At 47.1% G+C, this 24,843-nt stretch overlaps 1 non-coding gene across 1 annotated transcript; it reads right to left on the reverse strand.

The window, feature by feature from the left end:
• Window positions 1-7,472: 7,472 nt before the first annotated feature.
• LOC133813028 (small nucleolar RNA R71) lies at window positions 7,473-7,579 on the reverse strand. Its single transcript, XR_009884077.1, has one exon. It is a non-coding gene; the product is annotated as a small nucleolar RNA R71 (small nucleolar RNA).
• Between the last annotated feature and the right edge of the window lie 17,264 nt (window positions 7,580-24,843).

Consider the following 24,843-nt stretch of genomic DNA (forward strand, 5'->3'; position numbering starts at 1 on the left):
GAAGCTTTGATGGCCGGCTTAAGGGTGGCCTAGGAGTTGAAGGCCAGCTTCGTTCAGTGCTTCAGTGATTCCCAGCTCGTGGTAAACCAGGTACTAGGTGAATATCAAGCACGGGGAACCAAGATGGCGACTTACCTGGCCAAGGTAAAAGCTGAGCTGTCTGTATTCGAACGGGGCTCAATCGAGCAGATACCTCGGGAGCAGAACGCCAACGCAGACGCCCTCGCCAAGCTTGCTACCTCCGGGGAGACAGAGACTTTGGGATTAGTACCGGTAGAATTCTTGGAGAAACCAAGCATAGAAAAATTTGGGGCAGAGGTCGAGATGATCGATGCCAGACCGACCTGGATGACCCCCATCCTCGAGTATCTCACCGAAGGAAAGCTACCCGAAGGGCGTAATGATGCACGGCGGATACTTTACCAGGCTCCAAGGTATACAATGGTAGATGGGATGCTATACCGGTGTGGGCACTCTCTACCCCTCCTACGATGTGTTCTGCCAGGCGAAGCAAAGACCATTTTGCAAGAAGTGCACGAGGGTTTTTGCGGGGACCACACTGGGGGGCAAAGCTTGGCCCTAAAAGTCTTGAGGCAAGGATATTACTGGCCCACTCTGTCAAAGGACTCAATCTCGTACGTCAAGAAATGTGACAAGTGCCAGCGATTCGCCACAATTGCCTGAGCTCCCCCAGTCGAGCTGAAGATGATCTCGTCCCTGTGGCCATTCGCTGTCTGGGGAATCGACTTGGTTGGCGCCCTCCCCACCGGAAAGGGAGGGGTCCGTTACGCGGTGGTGGCTATTGAATACTTCACCAAGTGGGCTGAGGTAGAACCCTTGGCAACGATCACTTCCAAGAGAGTCCTCTACTTCATGGTCAAAAGCATTATCTGCCGGTTCAGGCTGCCAAAGAAAATCGTATCCGACAATGGGACTCAGTTCGACAGCGACCTCTTCACCGAATTCTGTGAAAGGTACGACATTGTGAAAAGTTTCTCCTCCGTGGCCTATCCCCAGACAAATGGACAGGTCGAGGCCGTCAATAAGACGCTAAAGGCGAGCCTTAAGAAGAGACTGGATGAAGCCAAGGGGGTCAGGCCAGAATAGCTCCCCCAGGTATTGTGGGCATACCGGACCTCGCATCGAACTCCTACAGGTCATAATCCTTTCTCCCTAGCTTTTGGGAGTGAGGCAGTCCTTCCTGTCGAGATAAAGATATTTTCGCATAGAGTCCAGGCGTATGACCAGGACTACAATCACGAACTGCTTTGCCCGTCCCTCGACCTGATTGATGAAAGATGAGAAGATTCACAGCTCCAGCTCGCGCATTACCAGCAGAAAATCACTTGTTATTTCAGCTCAAAGGTCAGAAAACGCGCCTTTAGCATTGGCGACTTGGTCCTCAGGAGAGTCTTCTTAGCTAGTAAGGACCCCAAAGATGGAGTATTGGGACCGAACTGGGAAAGGCCATATCAAATAACCGAGGTCATAAAGGAAGGAACCTACAAGTTTGCTCGACTTAACGGAGAAGCAGTCCCACGAACTTGGAACGCCATCCATTTAAAGAAGTATTATCAGTAATACCCTTGTAAGGCTTACTCAGAAAGGCCATTTTTTGTTTAGTAAGCAATGAGAATTAAATCTTTTTTCATTATTGTATATATTTGCGAATGTAATCTCAAGTAACCACGAAAGACCCTTTCCTAATTACTTGGGGGGCATATGGTGCCTGGACACAACCAGGTCGCCCTAAAGACTTAGAAGTTGATTCAAATCGATTGATCGATGTTTTTCTTAAAAAGCACGAGATATTGATAAAGGATTAACGCGAACTAAGTCGTATCTTGGATGTAACCAGGCCCTAAAACTTAGAGGTTAATTCAAATTGATTGATCGGTGTTTTTCTTAAAAAGCACAAGATATTAATCAAGAATTAACGCAAACTAAGTTTTCAAATTAACGTCCTGGATGTAACCAAGTCCTAAAACTTAGAGGTTAATTCAAATTGATTGATCGATGTTTTTCTTAAAAAGCACAAGATATTAATCAAGAATTAACGCGAACTAAGTTTTCAAATTAACGTCCTGGATGTAACCAAGTCCTAAAACTTAGAGGTTAATTAAAATTGATTGATCGGTGTTTTTCTTAAAAAGCACAAGATATTAATCAAGAATTAACGTGAACTAAGTTTTCAAATTAACGTCCTGGATGTAACCAGGTCCTGAAACTTAGAAGTTAATTCAAATTGATTGATCGGTGTTTTTTAAAAAGCACAAGATGTTAATAAAAAATTAACGCGAACTAAGTTTTTAAAGTAATGTCCAGGATACAACCAAGATTTATCTTAGAAGTTGGCTCAAAATTGATTATGTTTTTTCCTAGAAAAGCATAAAATTTCAATCGCAGCACCAACAAAAAACTAAGACTATTACCAAAACGCATAAAGGTAAAATGATTTAAATCAATTAAAAGCAAAAGGTTGGCAAAGCCAATTGTCTCGAGGTTAGAAAACCTCATACAAAGTTACAAAAAATATATATATATATATGTTGTTCGGAGGGTGGAAAGAAAAAGAGTCCTAGGCCCCGCCAGGCTGCTCCGATGAGGTCACTACCTCGCCCTCCTGCTGGGTGGCTGCGGAGGTCTCCCCGGTCTCGGAGGGCGCCTCTTGCTGAAGACGAGCTTTGAACTTCTCTAGGAAGTTTTCCCATGCATCTGCCCCCATAAAAGAGAAGTCACCATCTGGGTTATAGACCCAACAATGGTACAACATAACCTCCATGGAGGAGCTAGCGGCTGCCCTTTCCGTCGCCAAGGCAGCCTTGGCCTCCTCAGCCTCGGCCTTCGTGGCGTCCAGTGCGGCCCGAGCGGCCCTGGGCTCCTCGAGCTCAGTCCTCGCGGCGGCTAGAGCAGCCTTGGTAGCCTCGGCCTCCTGCAACTTAGGTCGAGATGCATCCAGCTCGCCCTGCGTAGTCGCCAGGGCATCCTTGGCATCATGTTCTTGCTTTTGGGCAGTCTCAAGGGCGGCCAAAGTTTTCTGGTGTTCGCCCCTCATATCCTCAAGCCAAGCCCTAGATCGGGATATGCTCCGATGGAGAGCCAAGGCACCCTGCAAGACAAAAAGATGATAAGGCAACTACCTTAAAGAAAAAAAAACAAACAAGTGATACAAATGGCAAGGCCAACTTACCGTGAGAGCCATCCCCAGTGAAGACTCCATCACGTTCTCAGGGCTCCTTGTCTCAATCGCCCGTAGGTCTCTCTCGGTGGCATTGTAGTAGTGGTCCATGGTGTAGCTCGCTGTCTCATAGACCATTCCCCGAAAGACGTCGGGGATCTTCTCCAGAGCCCGGGGGTTCACCGAGATGCACACCTCGGGGGTTGTGGTCGACAAGGTCCCGGTGGGCACCTCCGTTTCCCGAGCAGGGTCGGGAACTCGCGGGGGAGGAGGAGGCATCTTCATTGCAGGAGGGGGCGAAGGCACTTTCTCCTGAGCTGCCAGAGCCTAGTTTTTCCCCTTCGCAGAGGACTTGGAGGTACTCCCAATGGCCTTCTTTGCCAGCCGGAGCTTTTTCACCATGGGCCCAGAGGCCCCAGAGGAAGGGTTCCCTCCAGGGAACATAGCTCGCAAGTCATTGCTCCCGGGCTGAGACGTCTCCTCTGAGAAAGCAAAGGCAAAGTATTAATATACAAGTAGAAATATTCATGCAAGACAACAAAAATAAAAGGGAAAACAGATCTCAAGTATATATTGAAAGGGATCCTACCCTCCGAGCTAGAGGAGGAATCTATGGTCACGACCACCGGCTCCGGAGCTGCAGCGGGGGAATCTAGGATAATGACTTCGCGGGCTGGAAGAGGCTCTGGGTCCGAATCTGGCTCGGGACTAGACTCTTCTACATATTGCCTAAGACCCGGAGCTACTATACCCTCCTGAAGGGAGGGCCATGACCAAATATTGGTCCCATACTCCTAAAAAAAGACCGACCTAAAAGCTAGGGTGTTATCTACAACTACAGTGCCCCTAGGATGGCTACTCTCGTAATCCAGGACGAGCTGGTCGACGTATTGGAGTAAGGTTACGTTGCGGTCTGGGTCACTTCGATGATGTTGAATGGGTTGGTTAGGATTAAACCTAGCTAACCGAAGGTCTTTAGTGGCCCTATCTAAGTCCCTAAAGATATAAGGATTACCTTGCCCGGAGGGACCGGCTGCTGCTCCGGACCGGGCCCTCTCCTCGTCTGTTTCTTGGGCAACCTCCAACACCCGCTTCCGCCTCACAAGGGGCACCTCATCCTCTTCCTCTTCTTCTCCCGCGGCCTCCTCCTCAGGGATGGGCGCTATCTCGCGAGCTAGAGGGAGGCCTCGTGGTCTCCTCAAGGCCAAAGTCTGGCCTGGGGAGATTAGCTTGCACGCTAGCATCGTCTCGTCGGACACGAGCTGGAGATAGTCCTTTTCGCTGGGGGGCAGCCCCACCAATGTCTCATATTGACCCCCGAGGGTCACGGACTTAGCCGTCCTCGCGAAAATGGCTGCATGGTTGTCTCTAAGTCAGGAGATAATAAAGGAAGATAATCAATAATCAACTTACGAGCTAAGAGCAAAGGGTACTTACGAGGACTGTTGAAATAGTGATGTTCGCAATTGTGAAACCCCTTCGACATGAAGAACAGGTCCTTAAAGTCGTTGGGGTGGCTGGGCAGCTCGATGACCGCATCCGTGTTTGGAAAACAGGTCAGATAGTAGAACCCATTGCCTCGCCCCCTCTGCTCCGGGCTGGCCTTGAGGCAGAAAAAGTAAAGGATGTCTGCAGGCGTGGGGACCTCCCATTCCTGCTTCAGGAATAAATATCTCAACCCCACTAACAAACGGTAGGAGTTAGGGGGGAGCTGGAAAGGAGCCAGCTTCACGTAGTTGAGAAAATTCGCGAAGTACTGGTCTAGTGGAAGGAAGGCCCCAGCCTTGAAGTGCTCATCACTCTAGACCGCGTATTCCTCATCAAGCGGCGCGCAGCTCCGCTCGCCTTTTAGGGGAGGTCGGCGTTTAGGGTGCCCCTCCCAATCTCAATGTTGTGGGAAAGGAATATCTTATTAACTTTCCCCTGGTTGGTGATCTTCGAGACGATCCTCTCAGCCTCGAAGAAAGCGTCGGGGCCCACCTCAAGCTCCTGCTCCACGACTGGACCGAAGACGGGGATGGGAGAGTCCGTGACCACCTCCTTTCCCTTGGCTTGCTGAGAAGACGAGCTGCCAGCAATCTTCTTAGGGGCATTCTTCTTTGGTCCCATCTAGTCACCTAACGAACAAAAGAAGAAACTTTAGAAAAGGCGACCTAAGCATAGGAAAGAATCTGGTGCGAAGTGTTTCCTTTACACGGGCTGAAATAATCTCAACCCGTGGAGAGTGAGACCACGCGGTTCTATGAACACGCGCCTGTACTCCCAACGAATCCCCGATAACTCAAAATCCATGCGTCAGGAGGGTCAGGATAAGAGTTTTCCTTGGAAGGAAAGTCTCAGTAGGCAAACAGTGCAAAATCGCCTGTGAAGCGTGTCCCCTAAGCTACCCAGTTTTGCACCCAAAAGGCTGGTTATTTCAAACAGGCATACCAAAAATCCTACCCAGAAAATTTCCCCAGAAAGCGTACCCTATGATTCATGCTCCTAAATGGTTTTTTCTACGATCGATGCCTTAGGATAAAACCTACGCCTATCATACCCACAAAAACCAACAGAATGTTGCATGCGGCTACAGAAACAATTGATCTAAGCAACAGCGAAGAGGAAATTTAAAGCATGCTCAAGCAGAGAACTTACAGAATGTTTTGCTGTGAGGAGGCTGAAAGGGTCATCTGGGTTGGAGCCTTATCAAAATAGCTGGTGCCAAAGCCTCAAAGGAACTCTCGCGCCTAAACTTCTGGAACGCTGGGAACAGTAACCGGAAGAGAGAGAGGGTTTTTTGAGACTGAGAAGGAAGAAGAAGATGGGAAAATAAGAAAATTTTCAAATAAACGGGTGGGCCATGCGTAAGGTGGCCACCCCTTTTTTATACGTAAAGGGCCAGATGGGGAGGGCCGTTGGATTGCCTTGATGTAGGATACGAGGCTCTCTACTCAAAAGGCGAAACGACGGCCGTGGCTAGGCTAAGCCATTTAATGCGGTTCTCGAAAGACGTACCGTCACCAACCACGATGCTCCACGTATTCGACGCCTGCACAATGGGCGGGATGTGAAGAGTCCCCAAGGAAGCCTAAAAGCCCCCACTGTGGCCCCAGGTGGCATCATGTGCCACGAGCAGGGGCTTGGGGGGAAAATGTATGCCCTAATTCTCCACGGCTATTAGCGAGCTGAGATACGGCATAATTATATCGGCCAAGTGGATGCCTCGTACCAGGAGCTGCTGTTACCAGGTCCCCCCTCTTTAGCTTGAGATAACCAAAGGCTTACTAAGGTTAAGGAGTCGGGTCAGAAGTATAGACACCACAGGCTAAGAAGACATCCAGCTCGAGGATGCACGTGCTTGAGTTGGAAGCTGTGACCCTTTATAAAGTCAACTACGCAATGTAAACGTGCATATATCAGACATCACGTGTCTGATATATCCCTGAATTCTCAGACACGCAGCCTAAATGTGCGTGTTCAGGCACCCACGACTGGTTTGGGCCATACGGCCCATTATCCCCCTTACCTATTGATTAGACCACACTTCATTTGTCAGGTTTTAGGAATTAATCATGATTGTCACAGAAGTGACATGATGGGTAAGAAGGTCACGGGATGACCCCCCTTGCCAACCCCCAGGCGCCCTCTCCTATAAATATGGAGACCCTAGGAGTTGCAAAGGGTTGGATTCGATGGTGTAAAGAAATACCCTGTAAAGAATACCAGAAAACTAACAATAATATTGGCTGGTAGAGTAGAAGGATTTTAACCGTTGAACCACCTAAAAAAGTATTCGTATCACCATTTTATTTCAAGATCATTCATCTGTTACGGTTCATTACATAGCACTAATCCCATTCTATTATTCTATTAATTACCTGTTGGCGAAGAACCGCGTCAGCACTAATAATGTCACTAACACAATTTCTATGGCTGATGATAAAGAGAGAGCCATAAGGGAGTATGCTGCCCCCATGTTTATTGAGCTCAATCTGGGCATTGTTAGGCCTGAAATTCAAGCACCCCAATTTGAGTTAAAGCCCGTTATGTTCCAAATGTTGCAAACAGTGGGGAAATTTAGTGGGCTGCCTAATGAGGATCCTCATCTTCATCTTCGTTCATTTTTGGAAGTGAGTGATTCTTTCAAGCTACAAGGAGTGACTGATGAGGCCCTAAGGTTGAAATTGTTCCCTTTCTCTTTGAGGGATCGAGCTAGAGCTTGGCTCAACACCCTTCCTCCCGACTTGGCGACTACATGGAATGAGTTGGCTGAAAAATTCTTGATGAAGTACTTTCCCCTACCAAAAATGCCAAGTTTCGCAATGAAATCATGTCATTTCAGCAGCTGGAAGATGAATCATTCTGTGAAGCTTGGGAGAGATTCAAGGAATTATTGAGAAAGTGCCCACACCATGGGATCCCGCATTGTATACAAATGGAGACTTTCTACAATGGGCTCAATTCTTCCACCCGTATGGTGTTAGATGCTTCAGCCAATTGGGCTATTCTCTCTAAGTCATAATGAAGCCTATGAGATTTTGGAGAGGATAGCTAGCAACAATTATCAATGGTCCAATGTTAGAGCCTCAACAAGTCGAAAAGTGCTGGTATACTTGAAGTTGATGCATTGACAGCTTTGACCGCTCAAGTTTCTTCAATGACGAACCTTCTCAAGAACATGAGTTTGGGGGGAATGGTACAACCAGCTGCTATGGGACAAGTTGCCGATGTATCTTGTGTTTATTGTGGAGATGGGTATGCATTTGAGAGTTGTCCTTCGAATCCCACTTCAGTTTGTTATGTGGGAAATCAAAACGCCAACCGAAATAACCCATATTCGAACTCTTACAATCTGGGGTGGAGACAGCATCCAAACTTCTCATGGGGGGGGGGGGGGTCAAGGAGCTAGTTCAAGTGGAGCACCAATGCAAAACAAGCCTACATATCCACCAGGGTTTTCTCAACAACAAAGAGCTCAACCACCTCCTCCTCAAGTGTCTCAATCAATCTCTTTGGAGAGTTTAATGAAGGAATATATGGCCAAGAACTATGCTGTGATTCAGAGTCAAGCGGCATCCTTGAGGAATCTAGAAACTCAATTGGGGCAGCATGCTAATGAGCTACGGAATAGACCACAAGGCACTTTGCCTAGTGATACAGAAAATCTAAGAAAAGATGGCAAGGAGCATTGCAAGGTGGTTACCTTGAGAAGTGGCAAAAATGTGGAATTGACTAAGGATAATTGTACTAGAAATAGCGAGCCCACATCAATTCAAAGTAGTGGGGACAAAGGAGACAAAGCTGTGAAATCAAAAAATTTAATTGCTGATCCTGAAGCAATTGCTGCAGCAATTCCTTCGCAAAATGCTACAGGAGAGCATTTAAGCAAGCCACCTCCACCATTTCCTCAGCGCTTTCAAAGGCAGCAACAAGATAGTCAATTTCGGAGATTTTTAGATGTTTTGAAACAACTTCACATCAATATACCATTGGTGGAAGCTTTGGAGAAAATGCCAAACTATGTGAAGTTTTTGAAAGATATTTTAACTAAAAAGATGAGGCTTGGTGAATTTGAAACAGTGGCGTTGACTGAAGGGTGTAGTGCTATATTGAAGAGTAAAATTCCTCCTAAATTGAAGGATCCGGGAAGCTTCACAATTCCTTGTTCTATTGGTGGTAGAGATATTGGTAGAGTACTTTGTGACTTGGGGGCTAGTATCAATTTGATGCCCATGTCAATTTTCAAGAAGTTGGGGATTGGAGAAGCAAGACCAACCACAGTCACTTTGCAATTAGCGGATCATTCTATGGCACACCTGGAAGGAAAAATTGAAGATGTACTTGTGCAAGTTGATAAATTCATCTTTTCGGCTGATTTCATCATCCTTGATTATGAAGCAGATAGAGATGTTCCTATTATCTTGGGTAGGCCATTTCTAGCTACCGGGAGGTCCTTGATTGATGTACAAAAAGGGGAGCTTACTATGAGGGTGAATGACCAACAAGTGACTTTAACCGTGTTCAATGCTATGAAGTTTCCGGATGAGGTTGAGGAATGTTCTAGGCTAAGTGTAATTGAGTTTATCGTCGCTGAAAAATTCCATAAAGAAGCTTGTAAAGACGAAGTGGGGGTGAGGTCACTTGAAGAGCTTGAAAACTTAAGTAAAGGGGAAGAAAGCCAAGTTACATGGTGTTGACGGTAAGAACTCGTCAACGATTGATGGTTAGAAAACTTTGATCTCTATACTATAGGAAGCTATGAATCGGATAGAAAGAACTCTAAACAACAGGAGAAAACTTAGGCAACCATGAATACCAGAAACATATATTTCTTAAGTCTCGTTTTTACATTAAGTTTTTCCAACCCCTTAGCCTGAGGGGTTGGAGTCTATTTATATGGGGGGGCTCTATTGGCCCTGGATACAAACAAGTCCCAGACCACAGGGACGTACATAGGTACTCTGATAATGTAGTGGCTCAGGGCGTAGTGGTGTCTACCCTGATGGTGTCAGAGTCGTGGCCTAGGACATAGTACTGTCGGCTCTGGCGTGTGGTCGGGGGTGTCCAAGTGGTACCACTACTCTTCGTACAGGTCCGTACCGCCACTACTCCTTAGACGCAGATCATAGGGTCGTGCCTCTGTTCTTTCCATAACCGTACACCTCGTGTCAGCGCACGTGTTCCGTACTCGGTCATCCTCATCAATTCCCGTTCAATGCTCCATGTTCGTTTGGCATATCAACAAGGTTCCCCCAAGTGATCTCGTGCCTATGCCAAGGAGGCTTCAACCTATGCATGTCCTGAGAAGTCAAGGTGCCGAGGGTCAGGGCCGGCCTATGCGGATCGCATAGACACGAGGCTAGCAGCAAGAGCGCCGTGGCAAGGCCACACCCTCGCATAGCGAGGCTGGCCCTTTTTCCTCAGGTATGGGCATGGCACGGGCGTCGCAACAAGGTAGCACCCTCGCATAGCGAGGGTCCCTCGCGTAGCGAGGGTCCCTCGAGTAGCGAGGCTGCCTCTCCTCCTTCCAGGTGCAGCGTCGCGAGGCTAGGAGCACGGATGCCACAACAAAGCCCCCACCCTCGCATAGCGAGGCTGACATTCCTCCTCCGAGTGTAGGCGAGGCTTGATGCCCGATGGAACGGGGCGCATGCAGACGACCAGTTGGGGACCCTCGCATAGCGAGGGTGAGGTTCGGATGGGCAAGTGGCTGAGGGCCCTCGCCTAGTGAAGGTGTCTCGTAGTATAGAGCTTCATCCGTGAATAGAATTCTCAAGGAGAAATTTCCACATTTACACTTCCCCCCGAGTCTATAATTACACTTTTAAGTGTGTTTGTAGACTCTCTCCACTTCTCTTGCCTGACATGCACGGCCAATCTTGGGGGATTTTGCCTTGGCAATTTTTCCAATTTGAAGAAGCATGAGGTGAGGCTTGGGGTTGTGTTTCTTTTTAGTGTCCAAAGAAACACAAAAGTCACCCAACACTTGGGGATCCATGAAAGATCCTAAGATTGCATAAGGACCAATCATCCTCCATCGCGGATCCCAAGGTTACCCATACTCTTGATCTCCACCATTTATAGGGAAATAGATCCAAGGGCTAGGGAGCATTGACTTTCCCTATAAATACTCCAAGGCTTGAAACCACTTCTTTACACAAAGACTTGCTTAGCCTAGTGGTATTCCCTCTAAGCCTCTTCCAAGAGCTCCAAGGTTCTATTCTCAATAGAAGCATTTTTGAGGTACCCCTTCTTTTATTTCCATTCTCCTTTCTTTTCTCTTTTTTTTTTTGTTTTGTTTTAATAAATTTTTTTTTTCTTTTTAGCTTCGTGGTGACGCTGGGCATTACCTCGCTCTTACGGTCTTGCTCCTGCTCCTTCGTAAGTCTGTCCTTGCGTCCCCTCAGCTTCGTATTCCCACAGGTATGTCTCCTTCATCTCTTCTCCCTTTTGTTTTGCAATGATTATACGAGGGTAGAATTGATGGTTGCATGACACTCAACCTTCAGAGTTTAGCACTTTCTTCGCATAGCCTTTCCAGCACCCATACACCGGCCCTTTTCTTATACCCTCACACTCGTGTTGTAGATATTGAGTCACCCTTATGCGTACACGCCCTCGAGTCTTAGCTTGTCCATGGCATCTAGGCGATGTCCCGAAGGTCCGTCTAATGTTGAATTTATTGAGTTGTCCTCCTCTGACTCGGAGGTCGACGCATGTAAACCCTCTAACCGCGGGGGTGTGCGGGCGCTTTACCTCAGGAGACTATCTTACCTTAGACATAAGGCATACTGTCTAGAGAGGGAGCTGGAATCCCATCCCGGGGACGCGGGTTCTGATCTCTTCCCCCGGCAAGCGACATACATTTCCCAGTTACAATCCACCCTCCAGGATTGCCTTTCCGAAATTGCTTGCCTAGAAGAAAACTTGCTCCCTGAGCCTTTTTCCTTTTGTCGTGACGAGTCTCCTGATTATGTGGATTCCTCCTTTGAAGGCGGTAGACATGAATTGGTTGAGCCGGAGTTCCTTTCCATGGTGTCGCCCGTGTTCCCTCTCCTATCCCCTGTCTTGCGCCCTAGGGTCAAGCAAAGAGCTGGTAGGCATAGGACATGTGTGGGATCTTCTAGGACCCTAAGAAAGTCTGTTGCTCATAAACTGCCTTACTTTGTCCAGGTACCCGAGATGCCGAAGAGAGTCTTGGACACTTCTGATGAAGTTGGAAGGTCTACCGTTACCCTGAAGAAGTTGGGCAACATGCTGAAAGCCCATAAGTTACCCTTGAACCTCAAGTTCATTATACCAGAGCGTAAGGAACGCGCGTCTGCACCGCAAAAGGGGTTTGTGGCATTTAGTGATGCCATAATCCGATCTGGTGGAGCTCTGCCACTCCACTCTTTCTTCATCAAAGTGCTGGACTACTTTGAATTGGCGCCACTACAATTGTCCCCCAACTCCTGGGTGATGCTCAGCTGTTTGTATGTGTTGTACCATCAGGTGTACTCTAGGGGGCCTTCCACAAGTGAGGTTCATTACTTCTTCACCCTGAGGGAGAATACATCAGCCCTCGGGTTCTACCAACTCCAGAAAGCCGCGGCCCTTAAAGGGAGTTCCCTCTTGGAGGGATCTATTTCCAATAGGGGGGCGTGGAAATCAGACTACTTCTATACTTATAGTGGGCAGACCCGATACTCTAACTTCAACACCCCACGTAAGGCTATCCTCACTTTGATCCTATATACCAGAAATTTCTCTTATTATTCGACCTCTTTTTTTTTTTTTATATAGTTCTTGTAACTGTGGTTATTTCCTTTCATTTGATGGCAGGTCTCTTGGGGGTCGTTGGTCCCAACTTGAAATGGGCGACTCATGACCGGGTAATACAAATCCTGGCTATGCCGAAGGCATGCAAACAAGCCAGCGCCCTTTTCACAGAGAGAAATCTCCACTTGTGCGGGCTACTGACCCCGGACCAGAAAGTTACCTTATGCTCCATCTCCGCTGAATCTGAGGATCCGCGCCCCGCGTCACCCGACTCTGTTGATTTACCCCCAGCGGCACCCGTACTTGAGAGTCCGTGGGTATATGGTCATGATGAAAGGAATTATGATGAAGCGGCCATAGGGACTATGTCTACTCCCCGGGTGACCATATGGACGTTGAGGAGACTGTGGTGTCTGAGAACTACTCCTGCTTGTACTCTGTTGCTGGCAGGGCTAAGGGTATAGCCGATGACGGTCACATTGGCGGTGCTACCTCTCGAATGTCGCCTTTAACGCCTGGCGGCGAGTTTTCCTTCGATGCCCCTGCCCTTTGCCCCTCTGTGCCTAGAAGGAATTTTGTCATTCCTTCTTTTGATGGGGTTCCTTCACCCCCGAGGGGGCCTCCTAGGTGGGCCTCCACAGGCGTCTCTTTACCCCAGGAAGCGAATCCACACTCTTCTGCCCCCCACACTACTGCAGATGGGTCGGGGCCTTCCCGGTCCCCCTCCTTGCCAAAGCGGGCCTCGGCAGGTACTCACGCCTCTCCCGGCCCAGCTCATGTTTCTATTCCTGGAGATCATCCTCTGGCGAGCCAATATGGGGAAGCCATGAGCCATCACTTAGGAAACTTTCCCAAAGGTGAATGGGGGACGCTACACGATGTCCCTGAGGCTCAGCTAGAGAGCGCCTACATGCGAGCCTCCCTGCAGGTAATTGTCGCAATACTTGGTTTATTCATTTGTGCTGGCCATATATATACTTTTTATATTATTTCTGGCATATCGTCTAACCCTTGAGGCTTTGCTTTATATTCTCGTCCTCACACAGGCTTCCATTTTGAACCATCGACTGCTTGCCTCCCACTCTTCATCAACCCAACGGTTACAACACGAGCTTGAGGAGGCACTGGGGAACCTATCGGTGGCTCAGACTGCAAAGGATACCTTGTCAAGTCAATTGGCCGAGGCGGTATGCCAGAGGGATACCGCCTTGGCCCGAGCTGCATCAACCTCTCATGCCAACATTCAGCTGGAGGCTACCGTCCAAACTCTGAACGGGAGGATCGCTGTGCTCGAAGCTGAGCTTATGACCGTTGACGATCGCATAATCGATAAAACGTTGCATGCTGTCTGGAGGACTAATCCCACTGTTGACTTATCTTCTTTTGGGGACTATGCCGTCGAGAGGATTTCTGAGTGGCAGGGTCGAGGTGGAGATTTGTAGGTCCCCTTGTACTCAGTCTATGTATGCCTTGGGTGTGTAATCCCTTGCACCACTTCTTCTTTTTTTGTTTTTTGTTTTTATCAAATTTAAGGGGCTCTGGCAAGTCCCTCTTATTACTGTTGTTCGTGGGCTATATGTTTTTCTTTGATTTGATGAAGATAATCTTTCTGGTGCACCTTGATTATACTTGTAAGGACACGTTAACCCATTGGGCTGTTGTGGTCCTTTTATGTTCTTTGCGCGCGCTTATTAATTTTTTGCGAGAAGCGTCCTTCTCGTCCTTATACATAGTACTATTTTTTTCCAAGGGTCCCTTGTAAGACCCTTTTTAGGCTAGCCGGCTTAATGGCCAATCTAGACTTATCGGGTGATTCCCTCCTTACAGCCTCACCTCTTGGGGTGTCGGCCTTTCGTTGGAGGTTATTCTTTTTTAACTGCTCCCTTGATATTCATAAGGGTAGCTAATCCTTTTGAATATAAGAGAGATTTTTTTTTTGTTTACTTTTGTCGTCCTACCCCCCAAGTACCTGGTGAGATTTATCTTGGCGGGGACTTTAGTTGATGCTTGCACAAAGAAGTAAGTAACATACGAAGCGGAAAACAGTTTCATTCATAGTAGTCAGATTACAACGATATATAAATAGATAAAAGGCTTACATCTACTTGGGAGGTTATCTAGGCAACCTCTTTGATTCTCGTCTACTAAAATAGCATACCCTGCAACAAACTAAACATAGCTACTACCTGCATCAGGCGTGGGAGCCTTACTGCTACCCGGTTGGGTCCTTCACGATTCTGGGATCTAGTTCCTGTGGGTCTGTGCCCCCATGCACCACCATCTTCATCGGTTCTCGTAGTTTCGCAGAAGTGTGAAGGGTGGTGTTATAACACTCTCTAGCCTCTCTTTGTTCTCCCTTCATGCCTGCTACCCCACCAGGAGTTGGGAACTTGACGGTGAGGTGATATATTGAAGTGATTGCTTTCAATTCTCTTAGGGATGGCCTCCCCAATACTGCATTGAAAGCCGAAGCACAGTCTACTACGACGAAGTTTGTCATGATCGTGGTCTGTCGGGGTTGTTCTCCCATGGTGAGTGCTAATTCGATCACCCCTAAGGGTTGCATCGAGTTCCCTGCGAACCCGTATAAGGTGGATTGACAAGGCTTCAAGTGCCTGATGCCCAAGCCCATCTTCTCCAAGGCGGGGCGATATAAGATATCTACGGAACTTCCATTGCCTACGAGGACCCGATGCACCCGCAGGTTGGCCAACTGGATTGTCAACACCAGAGGATCATTATGGGGGAAGTGCACCCCTCGTGCATCCTCCTCTGTAAAGGTGATCGAGTCATTTTCTCCTTTAAAGCTTTTCGGAGGGCGTTGTTCCAGACTCATGACACAAGGTGGTGGACTTCGCCTGGCTTCTCTAGCGTACCTATCTCGTCCTTTCCGGGAGTTTCCCCCAAGGCCCGGACCTCCAAAAATAGTTCTTACTTCTCCCTGGATCTCTGGAGCTTCTCTTTGCGTCTTAGATATTACTGGTTCATCCTCCGACTTCGGCCTTTCTTTCCTAACATATCGGCCTAGGTGCCCCCTGCGGATGAGCTCTTCAATTTCTTCTTTCAAATGAATACACTCTGCTGTGGTGTGACCAATATCCTTGTGGTATTGATAGTATCTATTTGGATCCCTCTGGGACCGATCCTTCCTCATTGGTGGGGGCTTCTTGAAGGGAACCTGCCTCTCGTTGGTGAGGTAGATATGCTCCCTTGTATCCGTCAGGTCTGTATAGAAGGTATAAGCCGTTTGCCTAGGGTCGCTTCCCCGCTTGGGCTTTCTATGTTGATCATCCCTCGGCCCTTCGTACGCCCTCTTCTTCTTTGCACCATTCGACCCTTCGTTAGTCAGGGGCTTTGCAGGGGACTCACACTTTCCCGCCTTTAAGTTCGCGTGGCCATCCTCTACACGAATATACTTCTGCGCTCTCTCGTAGAAGTCATCTAGGTCTGTGACTTCCCTTTTGAGCATATTATCCCACAATTTTCTTCCTGGAAGCACCCCGGCAGTGATAGCCATTTTTAACTCTCTGCGGGTCAAGCTCCCCACTTTGGCTGCTTCCATGTTGAACCTGTGAATGTAGCTTTTTAGACTCTCATTTTCGCCCTGTTTTACATTGGCGAGGCTGGTGCCCGGCATAGTATAATCACGCACGGCATGATGTTGTTGGAGAAACTCATCTGAAAACTGTTGCCAAGACCTGACGGATCCCGGCCGAAGTCTCTTAAACCATTTGTATGCAGGTCCTTTCAACGTGACTGCGAAACAGTGGCATCTAGCCCCGCTACTTATCCCTCTTAATTTCATCAAGTCATTGAATGCGTCTAGGTGGTACTTGGGGTCGGTGCTTCCTTCATACGGGGTCATATGAGGCTCCTTGAAGTTGGCTGGGAGTCGGATGGCTTGGATCTCTTTGGTGAAGGGTGATTCATAGTCGAACTCCTCCTCAAGGCTTTGCCCTCCAGACGCGGTAACAATCTTACTCCGCAGGCTCTTCATCTCTGTATCGAGGTCTTGCCTCTTCTTCCTCAGGGAGTCTCTCAACATGGACGGGTCGACACCTTCCTTTCCTTCGCCGTCCCGAGGGACAGTAGGAGGGGTAGTCCTCTTATCCGCCCTCTTCTTGTTGAGCTCCTCTCGTAGATCCGCGGGCGTCCTCTTTGAGGTGACCTCGATGTCGTTGCGAGAGCCACCATTGTTCCCTTGCCTTGGCCCTTGGGGTGGCCTCGACGGTCCGGGACGCTCCTGCGGCTTCTCCCTGGGGGTGTTGCTGGTGGAGTGTCTGGTCCTCCCGTCGTCTACTGGGACAGTGGTTTCCCGACCCTTCTCTTTCCTCTTGGGCAGGGTCATGTTCGACTTACCTTGCAACAGGCCATTCAGCACCTCCTGCATGTTCTCTAGGGTAGTCTCTAGTCTTTGGTTTTTACGGTGCAGTTCACGAATCTCCTCTTCATAGAAACGAGATTTGGAACTCGAGCTCACGGAATGGACCCGGGGTTGCTTATCGTGTCTACGCATCGAGGGGCCCGGGTCTTGCTGGCCGGAGTTCGGTACTTGTGGTGTTTTGGGAGGAGGGAACTCGTTGGCATTCCCGGGTGGTGCAGTAGTTGTCCTTGGAGGACTTTCACCGTGTGGGATGGCCGGTGACGAGGCCTCCTTGTCATTCTCGTGAACCTCAGTGTCCCTTGGGGGCTCTACGTCCCGGGATGGAGGTGGATCCATCATGGAGGCCTTCAGCTGGACTCCGGTAAGGTGGACCTCCACCTCTTGAGGCTCCCTGAGTCGCTTCGAATGTCTTGGCATTTCTCCTTGCCGGAAGTAATGGCAGAACAGTAGCTTGGTGCTTACGTTCCCACAGACGGAGCCAAACTGTTGACGGTAAGAACTCGTCAACGATTGATGGTTAGAAAACTTTGATCTCTATACTATAGGAAGCTATGAATCGGATAGAAAGAACTCTAAACAACAGGAGAAAACTTAGGCAACCATGAATACCAGAAACGTATATTTCTTAAGTCTCGTTTTTACATTAAGTTTTTCCAACCCCTTAGCCTGAGGGGTTGGAGTCTATTTATATGGGGGGGCTCTATTGGCCCTGGATACAAATAAGTCCCAGACCACAGGGACGTACATAGGTACTCTGATAATGTAGTGGCTCAGGGCGTAGTGGTGTCTACCCTGATGGTGTCAGAGTCGTGGCCTAGGACATAGTACTGTCGGCTCTGGCATGTGGTCGGGGGTGTCCAAGTGGTACCACTACTCTTCGTACAGGTCCGTACTGCCACTACTCCTTAGACGCAGATCATAGGGTCGTGCCTCTGTTCTTTCCATAACCGTACACCTCGTGTCAGCGCACGTGTTCCGTACTCGGTCGTCCTCATCAATTCCCGTTCAATGCTCCATGGTCGTTTGGCATATCAACAAGGTTCCCCCAAGTGATCTCGTGCCTATGCCAAGGAGGCTTCAACCTATGCATGTCCTGAGAAGTCAAGGTGCCGAGGGTCAGGGTCGGCCTATGCGGATCGCATAGACATGAGGCTAGTAGCAAGAGCGCCGTGGCAAGGCCACACCCTCGCATAGCGAGGCTGGCCCTTTTTCCTCAGGTATGGGCATGGCACGGGCGTCGCAACAAGGTAGCACCCTCGCATAGCGAGGGTCCCTAGCGTAGCGAGGCTGCCTCTCCTCCTTCCAGGTGTAGCGTCGCGAGGCTAGGAGCACGGATGCCACAACAAAGCCCCCACCCTCGCATAGCGAGGCTGACATTCCTCCTCCGAGTGTAGGCGAGGCTTGATGCCCGATGGAATGGGGCGCATGCGGATGACCAGTTGGGGACCCTCGCATAGCGAGGGTGAAGTTCGGATGGGCAAGTGGCCGAGGGCCCTCACCTAGTGAAGGTGTCTCGTAGTATAGAGCTTCATCCGTGAATAGAATTCTCAAGGAGAAATTTCCACATTTACACATGGGTAGAGTCAAAGCAGCCCTTTGCTAAATTTAGGAGACCCTTTGAGTCATTGAACTTGTCAGAAGGGAATTTTAAGCCTCCTAAGCCTTCTATTCAAGAGCCACCAAAATTAGAGTTGAAGCCTTTGCCTAGTCACTTGAAGTATGCTTATTTGAGAGACAATGAGACCTTGCCTGTGATCATTTCAGCCATGTTAGGAGCTGAAAAAGAGAGTTTGTTGCTGGCTGTTTTGAAGAAATACACAAGGGCCATTGGTTGGACTATGGCGGATATCAAGGGGATAAGTCCCTCATTTTGTATGCATAAAATTCTGTTGGAGGATTGCTGTAATAATTATGTTGAGTAGCAGCGGAGGCTTAATCCTATCATGAAGGAAGTGGTTAGATAAGAGATAATTAAGTGGCTTGATTATGGAATTGTTTACCCAATTTTAGATAGTTCTTGGGTCAGCCCAATTCAGTGTGTTCCTAAAAAAGGTGGAGTCACGGTGGTGGCCAATGAAAATAATGAGTTGATTCCCACAAGACAAGTGATGGGGTGGCGTGTTTGTATGGACTATCGGAAGTTGAATAAGGCTACTCGTAAAGACCACTTCCGGCAGCCATTCATTGACCAAATGCTTGATCGGTTGGCAGGAAAGGAGTTTTATTGTTTCCTTGATGGGTATTCAGGCTATAATCAGATTTCCATCGCGCCGAAAGACCAAGAGAAGACTACCTTTACTTGTCCTTATGGCACCTTTACCTTTAGAAGGATGCCTTTTGGGCTGTGCAACGCCCCTGCCACTTTCCAACGCTGTATGATGGCAATATTTTCAGATATGGTGGAGAAGTCTCTTGAAGTATTCATGGACGATTTTTCAGTATTTGGGGAGTCTTTTGACACTTGTTTGGCTAACTTGGAGCAAGTCTTGGCTAGATGTGAAGAAACAAACTTGGTACTCAATTGGGAGAAATGCCATTTCATGGTTCAAGAAGGCATTGTGTTGGGCCATAGAGTTTCTAACAAGGGCATAGAAGTGGATAGAGAAAAGCTGGAAGTTATAGAAAAATTGCCACCACCTACTACAGTTAAGGGGATTAGAAGCTTTTTGGGGCATGCGGGCTTCTATAGGAGGTTTATAAAGGATTTTTCAAAGATTTCTAAGCCCCTTTGTTCCTTACTTGAGCAAAATCGAGCATTTGAGTTCACCAAGGAGTGTCAAGAAGCATTTGTGACTTTAAAAAAGGCTCTTATCACCGCACCCATCATTGTAGCTCCGGATTGGTCTCTCCCCTTTGAATTGATGTGCGATGCTAGTGATTTTGCTGTGGGTGTTGTACTTGGGCAGCGAAAAGAGAAGGTTTTCATTCCATTTATTATGCAAACAAGACATTAGCCGATGCCCAATTGAACTATACTACCACCGAGAAAGAGCTTTTGGCGGTGGTGTTTGCTTTTGACAAGTTTAGAGCTTATCTTGTGGCGACTAAAGTGGTAGTTTATATAGACCATTCAGCGATCAAGTATCTAATTGCCAAAAAGGATGCTAAGCCATGACTTATTCGATGGGTGTTGCTTCTTCAAGAATTTGACTTGGAAATTCGGAATAGAAAAGGAACGAAGAACCAAGTGGCTGACCACTTATCTAGACTTGAAGCTGGATGTGAAAAACAAAATGAAGGGCCTATTAAAGAGACATTCCTCGATGAGAAATTGTTGGTTGTGAACCAAACCACTACTCCATGGTACGCTGATTTTGTCAACTATTTGGTGAGTGGTTTGCAGCCACCTGATTTGAATAGGCAACAACTCAAGAAGTTCTTTCATGATGTGAGATTCTATTATTGGGATGAGCCCTATTTGTACAAGCAGTGTTCAGATCGAATCATGAGGCGTTGTGTGCTCGAGGATGAAGTTTCTAGCATATTAGAGCATTTTCATTTAGCTCTTTATGGTGGACATTTTGGTGGGCAAAGAACAGCTGCTAAGGTTTTTCAATCGGGGTACTATTGGCCCTCTATCTTGAAGGATTCTCATGAATTTGCTAAGAGATGTGACCGCTGCTAGTGTGTTTGAAATATTTCAGCAAGGAGTGAAATGCCTTTGAATAGCATTCTTGAAGTGGAATTGTTCGATGTTTGGGGAATCGACTTCATGGGGCCATTTCCACCATCATTTGGAAATTTCTATATCTTGGTGGCTGTTGACTATGTCTCTAAGTGGGTTGAAGCAGTGGAAATTCCTACTAATGATTCCAAGGTGGTCATGGAATTCCTACATAAGTATGTGTTCACCCGCTTTTGCACTCCAAGGGCGCTTATAAGTGATGAAGGTACCCACTTTGTGAACAAGATTTTTGCAGCTTTATTAGCCAAATATAGTCTGAAGCTCAAGATTGCCACCGCCTACCACCCCCAAACCAACGGTCAAGCGGAAATATCCAATAGGGAGATCAAGGGAATCCTAGAGAAATTTGTGAATCCTAGTAGAAAGGATTGGTCTCAGCGATTGGATGATGTTCTTTGGGCCTATCGAACGACATTCAAAACCCCTTTGGGAATGTCACTGTATCGTTTGGTTTTTGGGAAAGCTTGCCATTTGCCCGTTGAGTTGGAGCATAAGGCATATTGGGCAACTAAGAAGCTCAATATGGATCTCCAAGCTGCTAGAGAAGCTCGAAAGTTGCAGTTAAATGAGCAGGAAGAGATGAGGTTGTTCTCCTATGAAAATGCTAAGTTGTACAAGGAGAAAACTAAGAGGTGGCATGATCAGAAAATTCAAGCTTGGGTCTTTGAGAAGGGGCAGAAAGTATTGCTCTTCAACTCGCGCTTGAAGTTATTTCCTGGCAAGTTAAAGTCCCGCTGGTCTGGCGCATTCACAGTGGTGCAAGTTTACCCCTTTGGAGCAGTTGAAGTTCGTGAAGATCAATCAGGAAGGGAGTTTAAAGTGAATGGGCAGCGGCTGAAACATTATTTGGGAGGTGAGGTCAACCGCGAGAAGATCTCCATCACTTTGGAGGATCCTTAAAGCTGAGGTTGTTTTGGGTTGTCAAGTGATTCAGGCCCTAATTTAAAGACAACCCAAAAAGAAGCAAGAGTAAATTGATATTGTATATAAAAAAGAAGAAGAAGAGAGAAAACAGAAAAGAAAAAATATATATATATATACACACATACATATGAGTGTTTTTAATTATTTTAATTTTAATTTTAATTTTTTGTAAGTTTAATTCCATTTTATTGTGATGTTTTGGAGTGTATTTAGGTGTATTTTGGTGTTTCAGGTGTTGAGAAATCAAGAAACAGGGAGTTTTGAGAGTCATGTTGGAGTCTGAAGGCTTTGCAAGAGTTTTGCTTCAGCAAAATGGCCGCAAAAATATCCGAAAAAAAAGAGAGTTACGTCAAAGTAGGGTTGCTGAAGAGAATCTTGGGCAAATTGTTAGCAATCTGGGCAGAGAAAAACAACCTGGGTAGTGGTGTCATTAAGATATATATAATACTATATAAAAAAAATATATACATATATATATACTATATTTAATATTCTTTGTACATATTTTACTTTATATATGTATATATATAATTATATGTATATATACGTAAATAGAAATATATATAAAAAAAAGAGTTATATATATGTATACCCTATAATCTAGATAAAAGCCATATATATACATATATACTTCAGTAAATTTTTTTATTATATTTATAAACTATATATATATCTGTATATATATAACTTTATAATATATATATTATAAATATACAATATATCTGTTTATATTTTATTTATTTATTTTATAAAATATATATATGTATATACCCAAATACCCTAATACCCATTGCCATCTTCCCCATATTCATATCCCACCAGCCGCGCAGCTCCGCCCACCCTTTTGCCCAGCCCCCTCTGAACCACCCTAACCGAGACCCACCACCACCCGTCCACCCCCGACCCTCACCAGAAATATCCCACGCCATTCCCCAGCCCAGCCTCCCAAACCGAGAACACACTCCCTGGTTCCGTTGCCGTGTGTGGGTTTGCCGCCTCCTGCCCTCGCCTCTTCGCATGCCGCATCCGAGCAACCCAGAGCACCGAACCCACACGCACCCCAGACGCCCCTGCCTTTGCACGCGTCAGCCGAGCAAGCCCCGACTCAATCCAGGCACAAGGAACCCATCACCCATTCGGCACCGCAGGCGCATCCGAGGCGAGGTGGTTCCCAGCGACCCCAACACCCTCTGCGTGTCCCAGCCAAGAAGCTCTCTGCCCAGTCCACCCAGCCAAGCATTCCAACAGTCGGCCGAGCCACTCAACCATGGGGTATTAATTTCCTTGTCCCCATATAGTGCTATATATATTACTAGGAATTTGAGTTACTGATATTCTTTGATCTGGTGAGCACAAATCTGTTGGAAACTCTGTTGGATAATCTGTGGCCTTACGGGGTGGTCATATTGCTCTGTTATTCTACTGGAAATTTTGTGGCATTTCTGTTCAGGTGCTCCTTTTGTGTGTGATAACCTTGTGAATTAACTGTTGTCTTTTTGCCCAACACGACCATTAAAACACGAGCACAGAGAAAGAAGACCAACACTACCCCACCATCCCCTGTCCCACCACCAGATAAACTAAAATCTACACCAACCTCTATCCCACAAACAACCAAAACACCCAAAAAGACATCCAAAACCACCACTGTCCCACCAAAGACCCCACAAATCCCCACTGCCCCACTCCTACTGCCTCCCCCACCAGCCAGAAATGCTCCTACCTCCACCAAAACTACCCCACCCGCCGCAACATCAAAACCACCCCGTCCCAAATCCAAAAGAGCAGCCCCACAAGCATCAACCGCACCCCCACCAAAGCAACAAAAGACTTCCCCTACCACAGCAGCTACTCCTTCAGGTCCTGCCAGAAAACTTACTTCTGCTCAAGCCAAGGCAAGATATGAGTCTGTCAAGACAAAGAAATTGTTTCCAGAAAGAGGATTTTTGCCTACCACTGTTGAGGTGCTTGCTTTTATTAGTACAGTCATTGAGCAACACAATTGGGAACTTTTCTGCCAAAAACCAGAGTATGCCATTATTCCATTGGTCAGAGAATTTTATGCCAACCTAGCATCCACTGAGAATTCTGAAGTGTTGGTTCGTGGCAAGGTGGTCTCTTTTGCGGGTGAGGCTATTAATGCCCCCTTTGGATTAGCCAACGTTGACAGCACATCTTATAATGAAATGATCTTGGCACCTACCCCAACTGACTTTGACAAGGCACTGCAGCGTGTCGCAGCTCCTGGAGCTCAATGGTGCATATCTTCTGGCGGTGTGCGCACTCTCTTGCACACCTCCATTTTGCCTGAAGCTGGAGTGTGGCTCAGCTTTCTGAAGTGTCGATTACTGCCCACCACACATGACACCACAGTGTCCACAGAGAGGGTGCTCTTGTTATATTTTATACTGGCTGGGCTGAGTATCAATGTCAGCCAGTTAATCTCTAAGCAGCTTGCTAGCTGTGCCAGGAAGAAGAAAGGGAAGTTGTTCTTTCCCTCACTCATCACACAACTATGCATTAGAGCTGGGGTATCTGTTGCTTCCACAGAGGATATCCTTTTCGAGCGCCGGGACATTGATTTCACTCTTATTGGCCAGACTCGTGCACCTGCCTCACCCTCTGGGCCCTCCGTCGTGCCTCCCCCAGTTCCATTCACTGACATCATTGCCCAGCAGCAGGAGATTCTTGGGCGGTTGGTGTCTATGGAAGCTCAACAACATGCTTACTGGAAGTATGCTAAGCAGCGGGATGCATCCCTCATCAAATCCCTCTAGCGAAACTTCAACAAACCAACAGCTCCATTTCCAGTCTTTCGCAGCTCCATCCTGGAGGCGTGGACCGTGCTGGTTGTGCATGATGGCCCTAGTCCTTCGGATGCTGATTCCGAGGACTAGGAGGAGGGAGCTTCTTTAACCCACTTTTGATTTGTAATTATTATTATTATTATATAATAAATTCCTGTCTTGAACTCTCTTGTTGTCTACCTTTATTTTCTATTATTTTGTCTTGCTTCTGTGTGCTGTGTTGCTTGTTATGTTCCTGCTTTGTTGTTTAGTTACTCTTGTAGTGATACTCTTTGCTTTTGTTCATATGTAACTAGGGGGCTCAATGAAGACTTCTTTAATCAATCTAAGTTGCAGCTGACTGTTTTTCTTTCTTGAGTTTTCAACTAAATTCTTTGGATGTGAATGTTGCTAGCCATTGATTGATGCAAATGATTCTCTTTTTAGTTTGTGCATAGTTAGATTAAACAATTTTGAGACCCTAGAAAGAGCTAGTTTCTTGTGAGAGCTTAACTTTCTAGAATTACTTCGTGATTTTCCTTGAGGCGAAATTCTAGGCAATACTACACCGATGAAATGATTTAGGCCATCTTTGGACCGTTTGAGCCTTTGAAGCCTGCCTTGTATGCATTTTTATCCATAG

The sequence above is a fragment of the Humulus lupulus genome, chromosome 1 (genome assembly GCF_963169125.1).
Source record: "Humulus lupulus chromosome 1, drHumLupu1.1, whole genome shotgun sequence".
Taxonomy (NCBI): domain Eukaryota; kingdom Viridiplantae; phylum Streptophyta; class Magnoliopsida; order Rosales; family Cannabaceae; genus Humulus; species Humulus lupulus.